Raw genomic sequence first — 8,839 nt, 5'->3', positions numbered from 1 at the left:
CTTTCTCCAGCCCTTGCCCTCCTCTTGCAGGTTCAAGCAGCAGCTTCACTGCTGAGGCTTGGCCAGCCCCACGGACGTCCTGTTCTACTTCAAACAACCGTTAGCAGCCACCAGGACAGTGGTTCGGGCTGCTGATTGTATGCACGTGGCTTTGGGGCTGCTGGAGGAGCAGTTACAACTCCAGGGATCCAGTTCCTTCAATGTCACTGGTACTGTGCCCCTCCATGGAGTCCCAGGGACTGCTCTGGCCTGAGAGGGCAGGGTGCCCAGCTGGGGGTGTTGGGAAGAAAGAGGGTACAGGGATGGGAGATGTGGAACAGACCAGCTCAGCAATATGAGGTAGGTTTTATACCTGAGACTCAGCTATATTACTCGCCCCAAGTCTCTTAGCTGGCCGAGGGTCTAGCCTGGATTCAAGCTGCCTCTGGGCTGGGCTTTTACTTTCATGCTTGTAAGTGACGGAACATCTTCCAGACCCTCAGCTGCTACTCACGAGAGGGAGGAGGAAACCATTGCACCTCTTGGTGGGTGTCCAGCTGAAGGGAAGTGACAGCCTGTCCTCTTACTCAGCTGGCAGCCAGCGGGCCAGGGCCTGGTTGGAGGCCCCCAGCAAGGGTCTTTCCCTGCAGCAGTGAGTGGGCTCCAGTCAGAGGGTTCTGGGGCTGGAGGCCACTCGGTGTGGAGTGAGGGGTAGAGGAGGGGAAGGGAGGCACCTTTGGGTCAGGGGCAGCCCCTGAACCCACTTGTTGTTGCATTTCCCAGTGATGGTCCTTTACTTGTCACTGCACTTCTCCTCCTGGTCCCGGAGAGCACAGCCACTGGCCTGGGACAGAAGCTGAAGCTGGGGTTCCATCAGCATGTGTGGGGACAGGAAAGGTGGGCAGGGGCCTGGGTCCAGGGTCCTAGCTCCTTCCTGAGCTTAGTATAAGCATCTATATAGGGTGTGATCTATTAGTCCCAGCCATTATAGTATTGTTTTTTCTACAAGAGTTAGCGTCAAAGTATCTTGCTAAATATAAAGAGTGATGGGCCTTGTTCTATGTCTATTGATCTAAATGATTTCACATTTATCAGTTTATCAATTTTCTCTTCATATGTCAATATAACAATCAATCACCTACTCATCTACCAACATCTATTTATCAATTCTTCTTCCATCTATTCAATTCTCTCTGTATTTATTATCCATCACTTACCAACTAGGCATCTATCTGTCAGTCCTGTCATCTAGGCATCCATTGGTCCATAAATTGATCTATCAATTTGATCTATTTACCTCTTTGGAAATGCTCTTGGGGTCTCAGCCAGCCAACCTGGCTTCTCCCCTTCTCTACTCCTGGAATCCTCAGGGCCACACCAGAGACCATCCTTCTCCAAATGACAGCCACACCGCAGGTGGGGATGGGAAGGGAGGGTGGGAGAAGAGGAGACACTGTGTTAACTCCTGCAGGAGCAGTCTGCTGCCCCTGAGTCCCAGGGTGACCCCAACATTTTGTGGGGTCCAGGAGCCCACAACCCACACTGACCTATCTCCACACTGGGTCTGGGCCATCTCGAACCAGATTGTGCTCTTCTCCAGTGAGAGGCTGACCTCCCACCGGGGCCTGACCCTGCAGTGGGGCCAGTTCATTGACCACGACTTGGACCTCACCCCTGAGCCCCCAGCTAGAGTGGCCTTCACTGTGGGGGTCAACTGTGAGAGGACCTGCACCCAGTTGCCCCCCTGCTTCCCCATCAAGTTACCCCCAGCCAGTCCCCCAGGCCCCAAATGTGGCCCCCACCCCAGGCCCTGAGCTGGAAGACTACTGTGCCCTCCTTAAGAGCTGTCTATGATGTTTGAGTATCAGACCAAGGCAGGAAGCATGGCCCGGGACAGACCCTCAGTTCTGTGCGTGTTTGAGGGCAAGATTCTGGGCTGCTGTTTTTGAGAGCCTGTAGGTTCCCTTAGCTCTTGCCCTTCTCTCTTTCCTGAAGTGGCCCAAGGGCCCTGTATCTCTCACCTGGGAGATCATGTGTGAGCAGGGCACTATCCTTCAGGCTGAGAGGCAAGGGTGGTGTGGAACACTAGAGAAGAAAGGATGGATTCCAGGGAGCAGAGCCTCTCTGGGAATCTGGGGCGGGCGGTGGGGGAACACATATGTATACACTCCCACATTCGGCAACATTCTTGGGGCATGACGTGTGAGGGCTCCTGGCTGGCTCCTCCCTGTTGCAATCTCACCCCTTCCTCTGGCTCTGGTTCGGGAGCACCTCCTTGGGAGAATCTTCCCATATTTTCCTATCACACCTTTTGCTTTTGGCTTTTAGATCAAGCATAGCAAATAGTGTCTCAATTTAGAGTTACGTCTCTATGCGTGCATCTGTTTTCACTGAACGCCAGCTTCCTGCAACGTGTGCTGGGTTTTGTTGAACTTCGTAGTCTCCAAAGCACCAGGCATAAGCGTGCTTAGGAAATGTCGAATAAAATGGAATAAAAGAAGCACAGGCCTAAATGTCAAGAGAACTAATCCTTCCTCTCCTGCTGAGTAGTTGTCACTACCCCTCTCTGAGCCTCAATTTCCCCATTGGTAAAATGGGGATCTAAGGCCTCACCTGTTCCTAACCTTTCATGACTCTACGATACAAAGTGCTAAGGCTGCTCAGACTGACCTGACTAGTACTGCGAGCAGCACTAGTCTGGGTGAGTCAGGGAGGGCTTCCTAGAGGAGGGGATTTTCGCGCAAGGTTTTGATGCAGGTGCGGGATGATCAAGAGGAGTGAGCTTGCTCTTCAGGGGCCCCCGTGTCAGTGGCTCCGCTTCCACCTGAGATCCCACCCAGTGACCCCCGCATCAGGGACCAGAGTGACTGGATCCCCTTCTTCCGTTCAGCGCCCTCATGCCCCCCAAACAGGAACCAAGTCCAAAACCCGCTCAGTGCGCTCGCTTCCTTCTCAGATGCCAGCATGGTGTATGGCAGAGAGGTCTCCCTCGCCCTGCAGCTCTGCAACCAGACCAATCACCCGGGGCTGCTGGCCATCAGCACCTGCTTCAGTGACAATGGCTGGGCCCGGCTCCCCTTCGACAACCTGTGTGATGACCCCTACCTCCTCACCAACCCCTCCCTGTGCGTCCCCTGCTCCCCGGCAGGTCAGCCCCAAGCAGCCTACTGAAGCGTACATTAAAGACCTTGTACAAAAGGTTTAGTTCAAAGGCAGCGGATGACTGTGTGTAAGGCCCACCTTCAGGAATTTGCTTTCCTTCCTGGCCTCTAGGAGAAGCTGTGGCTGCAGGAACAGGCCTCTCGTTCCCTTTCCCCGGGGCCCCCTGGGGAGAGCGGTCTGACACCAAGCGCACAGCTGGGGAAAGGTCCAGCCCTCGGCAGTGAATGTGCCGATGGATACAGTTCATGGGATGGGTGGGTTCACAGTCCCAAGGCCAAGGTTCCCAGAGTCATCTGGGTCCCTCGGCCAGCCGTGGTCTCGTTTACTTACAGAATAGAATCCTCAGGCCCGAGTCCAGAAGCTGCTCCATGCTTTCCCACCCTGCCTGAATCTGTTCCAGTAACTGGGATCTGAGACCCACAGTCCCCCTGCTCCTGACCCATTGTGCTGGAGCGGAGGGTGGCAGTCAGTGAGGAAGTTCATAGCACAGTTGAGGAGACGGAGGTCTGGCCAGGGCGGGGAGCCTGGCCCAGGTCACATAGTTCTACCACCTCTTTCTAGCCCCCAGAGCTCTGCCTGCTTCAGCAGAAAGACACTTCTCTGGCTTCTCTGGGAAGGGCTGTGGTGACTCTGAACTCGGGGTTTTCAAGGGGACTGTCGACCATCTGAAACCCCCAAACTGGCAGCAATGCATACCCTGTTTATGCAGGAGCACACCCGGCGGACTATGCAGCTGAGACGCCTGATTCCCCCGTGGAGTGGAGACACCCTGCGCCAGGAGGCCCGGAAGACCGTGGAGGCCACCGTCCACGTGGGGAGTCCTGGGTCCCAGCATCCCTGAGAAGACAATCTGGCCTGAGACACCATTTGAGGGAGTGGCTCCCACTTCCCCTAATGCATCCTTTGGGGAAGTGCCTCAAATCAGCTAGGTCTGGGTGGTTGAGAGTGTACCCGAGATCCCACCTGTACCCCAAACTCTGCCACTAACTGGCTGTGTGTGACACCGTCCTTGTCATCCAGCTATCTGGGCTTCAGGAGCTTCACCAGCCAATGGGAAACATTTCCACTTTTGACATGATGGCAATAAGGAATTAATATGTCTAAGCAGCCCTTTGGAAAGCGGAAGTTTTGTCCAAAGGCAAGGGGATGGGGTGGGCGGCCTCTAAGGTTATGTTCCTCCGGTCTTCTCTTGTAGATCATCACCTACTGAGACTTTCTGCCCCTGGTTCTGGGCGAGGCCCAGGCTCCCCCCCGCGGAGAAAACCCTGGGGCCCTACCGGGGGTCTTGCTCCAATGTGGACCGTCGTGCGGCCAGTGTCTTCACCCTGGCCTTCTGCTTTGGTCACACCATGCTCCAGCCCTTCATGTTTCGCTTGGACAGCCAGTACCGTGCCTCAGCACCCAACTCATGTGTCCCTCTTAGGACTAGCTTCTTTGCCAGCTGGCGAATCGTGCATGAAGGTGACCAAGTTTTAAGAGCAGATGGGAGTGGGGGTGGGGCCAAGCTTAGTGCTGGGAGGCCAGGCTGCTGCTCAGGCCCCTGCTAATCATCTCCCCAGGGCAGTGAAAACAAGGCGGGTGCCACCAAGACCCTAGGTCCTGGGCATCCCATCCCCTCAGGGATCAGAGGATTTCCAAAAAGGGGAAGAGACTCATGTCAGACTGGCCGCTTGCGGGCCTCACAGGAGCTTGTCTTCTGCTCCTTCTTTAAGAAGTGGGGGTCACTACTTTCTCTGCCAGCCCCAGCACACTTCGAGTCTACCCAGGCCTTTGTTTCCGGATACAAACATTATAGAATACAAGCGACCAGCTTGTCCAGCTCTGAGCTAGCTTGGCGTCACGCGATGACCCCAGGGCTCCCCAGAGGCTGATCCAGTGTGTGCTGTTCACGTTCCCCACCACCAGGTGGCATCAACCCCATCATCCCAGGCCTCATGGCCACCCCTGCCACGCTGAACCCTCAAGATTCCGTGTGAGTGGACGAGCTGCGGGACGGCTCTTTTGTCAAGTGAAGAGGATCGGGCTGGACCTGGTGGCTCTCGACACGCAACGCAGCCGGGACCACACCGCGGCCTCCCGGGTCAGGGGGGCTGCCCGTCCCTCCTCCCAGGCTTTGGCCTCGGGTTGCTGCTGCTGGTGGTGAGCGGGTTTCGGAGAAGACCGTTGGTGCATGCTTTCTGACTGCCACTGTCTAGGCGATGTGCTGTGGTCGAGAAGCATGCGAGGCCACGCTTGATGTGGTAAAGCATCCCTGGGACCAGCCTTTTGCCATCCTGTCCTATCTTCAGCCACTGTACGGCCTCTGGCTGTAGATTCACAGCACGGCCAGGACTTGGACACAGGAGTGGACGAAGCAGTTCAGGAATTTCGGGGTAGAGAAAACAGTAGATCCAAAGGGCGGGGAAGAACAGCTCCATTCCCCACTTACCCAGGCGAGCTCCAAGGAGGAAGACTCAGGTTCCAGGGATACAGAAACTGACTCCTGCTCTAAGTGCAGAAAGGCCAAGAGCCTCCGAGGCAGGAACAGTTGGAGTAAAATTAAGACAGCCTCGGCTGTTTTGTGACGACACAAGAATCCCAGGAAAGAAGAAAAACTCATCCCAGAAAAGAAGAAAACGTAGGCTACTCTGCTAGGAATTTTCATGGATATTAATCATTTAGTTCTGCTAATGACCTTGAGAAGCAACAATTACAGCCATTTTTATAGATGAGGAAATAAGCTCAAAGATATCTAGTAATTTTCTGAAGGCCACATAACTAGGAAGTAGTAAAATTTGAATCAAGTTCAAAATTTCTTTCTTCCCCTTGTTTAAGCTACAATGTTAGGGGAAGGCTTTGCTCCCCTCTCCCTCCTCTGAACTCCCTACTTTTTTGTCCAAATGCAACCCAAAGCCCCATCTGCTTTGGCTAATCTTTGGCCGTGTATGACGGAGTGGGGGCAGTCTCTACTGCACCTAACACAGCACTTGGCGGGCACACAGCAGGCACCCAGGAACCTGAGTTACACGCGGGTGCTATTGACGACTAAAGAGCTGTGGGCGCACCCTGATGGAGAGCTGAGATTGCTAGCCCCCAGCCCCCACCGAAGGGCCACGCAGTTTTTGTGCCCCCACCCCCCATACCCTTTCCTCCAAGCTGTCCCAGAAATATTCTCCAGATACTAGCTCTGACAGTCTCCTCCATTCCAAACACCAAACCTGGAATTGGAAGATCTTGTATGAACTCCACTTAATGGTGGAGTGACCTTAAAAAAGTCACAGTTGGGGGCGCCTGGGTGGCTCAGTTGGTCAGGCATCTGATTTCGGCTCAGGTCATGATCTCATGATTCCTGGATTCGAGCCCCGCGTAGGGCTCTGTGCTCACAGTTCAGAGCCTGGAGCCTGCTTCGGATTCTGTGTCTCCCTCTCTCTGCCCCTCCCACACTTGTGCTCTGTCTCTGTCTCTCAAAATGAGATAAATAAATGTTAAAAACATTCATTTTTAAATTTTTTAAAAATGTTTATTTACTTTTGAGAGAAAGAGAGAGAATGTGAGTGGGGCGAAGGGGCAGAGAGAGAGAGGGAGACACAGAATCTGAAACAGATTCCAGGCTCTGAGCTGTTAGCACAGAGCCCGACCCGGGGCTCGAACTCACGAACCACGAGATCATGACCTGAGCCGATGTTGGATGCTTAACCAACTGAAGCACCCAAGCACCCCCATAAAATTGTTTTAAAAGTCACAGTTGCTCAAGCAAATATCCATTGATACAATGGAGATTACAAAATGCCTCACAAAGGTATTGTGAGGATCAGAAGAGATGATCACATAACTGTGCTTAGTGAGGAAAACATTGCATCATTTTCCTTTGCTCAGCTGGAAGGTGGTGTTTGTGAGTTGTAGTTCAATGGACAATATTGGGCAAGCATTTCTTCAAGATTGGGCCAAACCTCTCTTGTATCTTGCTGGTCCCCACCCCATCATCGGGCTTGGTTCTATTGTGGGATCCTAATAGCAGAGAAATCAGTATGGCTGGTCTTTGGAAATTTCTGAGCAGCTGAAAACAAATTTTAAAGCAACTTTATCGATACATAATTAGCACATCCCAAAAATCACCCATATGAAATATATGATTCAATGACTTTATCAATGACCAGTAAATTTAGAGTTGTGCATTGTTGTTTTTGTTTTGTTTTTGTTTTTGTTTTGCCTGTTAAGGTCTTTGGCCCATTGATCTCCGCTGCTAATGTCAGAACATTTTCATCACTCACAGAGAAACCTTATAATAACAGTCCCTCCCCGTCCCTACTCCAGCCCCTGACAATCACTGATCATCTTTCTATCTTTACAGAATTGCCTATTTTGGGTCTTTCATGTAAACGGAATCATAGCATGTGTTCCTTTTCTGAGTAGATTAGCCACATTTCATTTCTTGGTTTGTTCACTTATTTACTTCTTCACTCATTCCTGCTACAAACCTGATTAAGAGTCTTTTATGTTCTAGGTCCTATCTTATTTGCACCTAATTGATGTTCCTGAGCCCAATAAATCACATCCCTGTGGTTATGAGTGTTGGATTACTGCAGCTTCTTATGTTAGGACACACTCACAAAGCCTGGTTGTCTACTTGCTTTGAAAATTAGAGCGCAGTGGTTCGACATTTGGAAGGTTCGGGCCTCTTCTGTCAGCAGGGATCTTGTCCTGCCTAACATTTCCGGATCACAAAGCTCTCTCAGGAGAAACTGTGGAGAAGTAGAAGCTAAAGGGAAGTCAGACTGAATCCGCTTCTGCCCCTTTCCCTACAGGGCACAACGCTCGGAGGCGCTTCTGTGGGCTTTCCCAGCCCCGGAATCTGGCACAGCTTAGCCAGGTGCTGCAAAACCCGGATTTGGCAAGGAAGCTCCTGAATCTGTATGGGACACCTGACAATACTGATGTCTGGATTGGGGCCATTGCAGAGCCTCTTTCGCCAGGGGCCCAAGTGGGGCCTCTTCTGGTTTCTCTTTTTGAAAACCAGTTCACAAGAGCCTGAAATGGTGACAGGTAAGTGACCCTACCCTAAAGAGACCAGCCCCAGAGGCAGGGCAGAAAAGCACTAGCATTTCAAGTCTCAGCAAGGGGGAAAGTGCCTTTTTTAGATTCATTTTTTTTCCAAGTTCACAGGGTCCAAGACCAGGAGGCTCCTCTGGGGAGAGACTGGTCAGAGGGAGAGAGACAGTGGGCCAGGCAAGGCTGATATTGCCTGAGCTACGGGCACCTTTAACCCATGAGATTGACTGGTCAGCCTCACTCTTCCTGGCTAGTGGATCCCAGAAAACATGGACAGAAAGGGCTAAATCTGGTTTCCTTCCTAAACTTATGGTTAAACACTTGACTTATTTGGATTTGGTATCTACCTGGGTTCAAATCGAGTCCTGGCCGCTAAATTACTGTGCATTTATACTGGGCAATTTACTTGACCGCTGAACCTGTTTCTTCGTCTATAAGATGGGAATAATACCTATTTCGCAGGAATTCTGGAGAAGTGAATGAAATGATGTGAAGCACCTGGCATGCAATGGGTGCCCGTCCTGTTAATTCCTCCCTAACACACGAGGCCCTGGGCCAGATTTCCTGGTCTGGAATTGTGTATGACCATACTGGTATCCCCACCATTTCGAGGGACATCTTCAGGGCCAACACTTACCCCCAGGGCTTTGTAAGCTGCACCGCATCCCCA

This window comes from Prionailurus viverrinus, chromosome E1 (genome assembly GCF_022837055.1).
Source record: "Prionailurus viverrinus isolate Anna chromosome E1, UM_Priviv_1.0, whole genome shotgun sequence".
Lineage (NCBI taxonomy): Eukaryota > Metazoa > Chordata > Mammalia > Carnivora > Felidae > Prionailurus > Prionailurus viverrinus.
Note: the sequence above shows the minus strand (reverse complement) of the source record.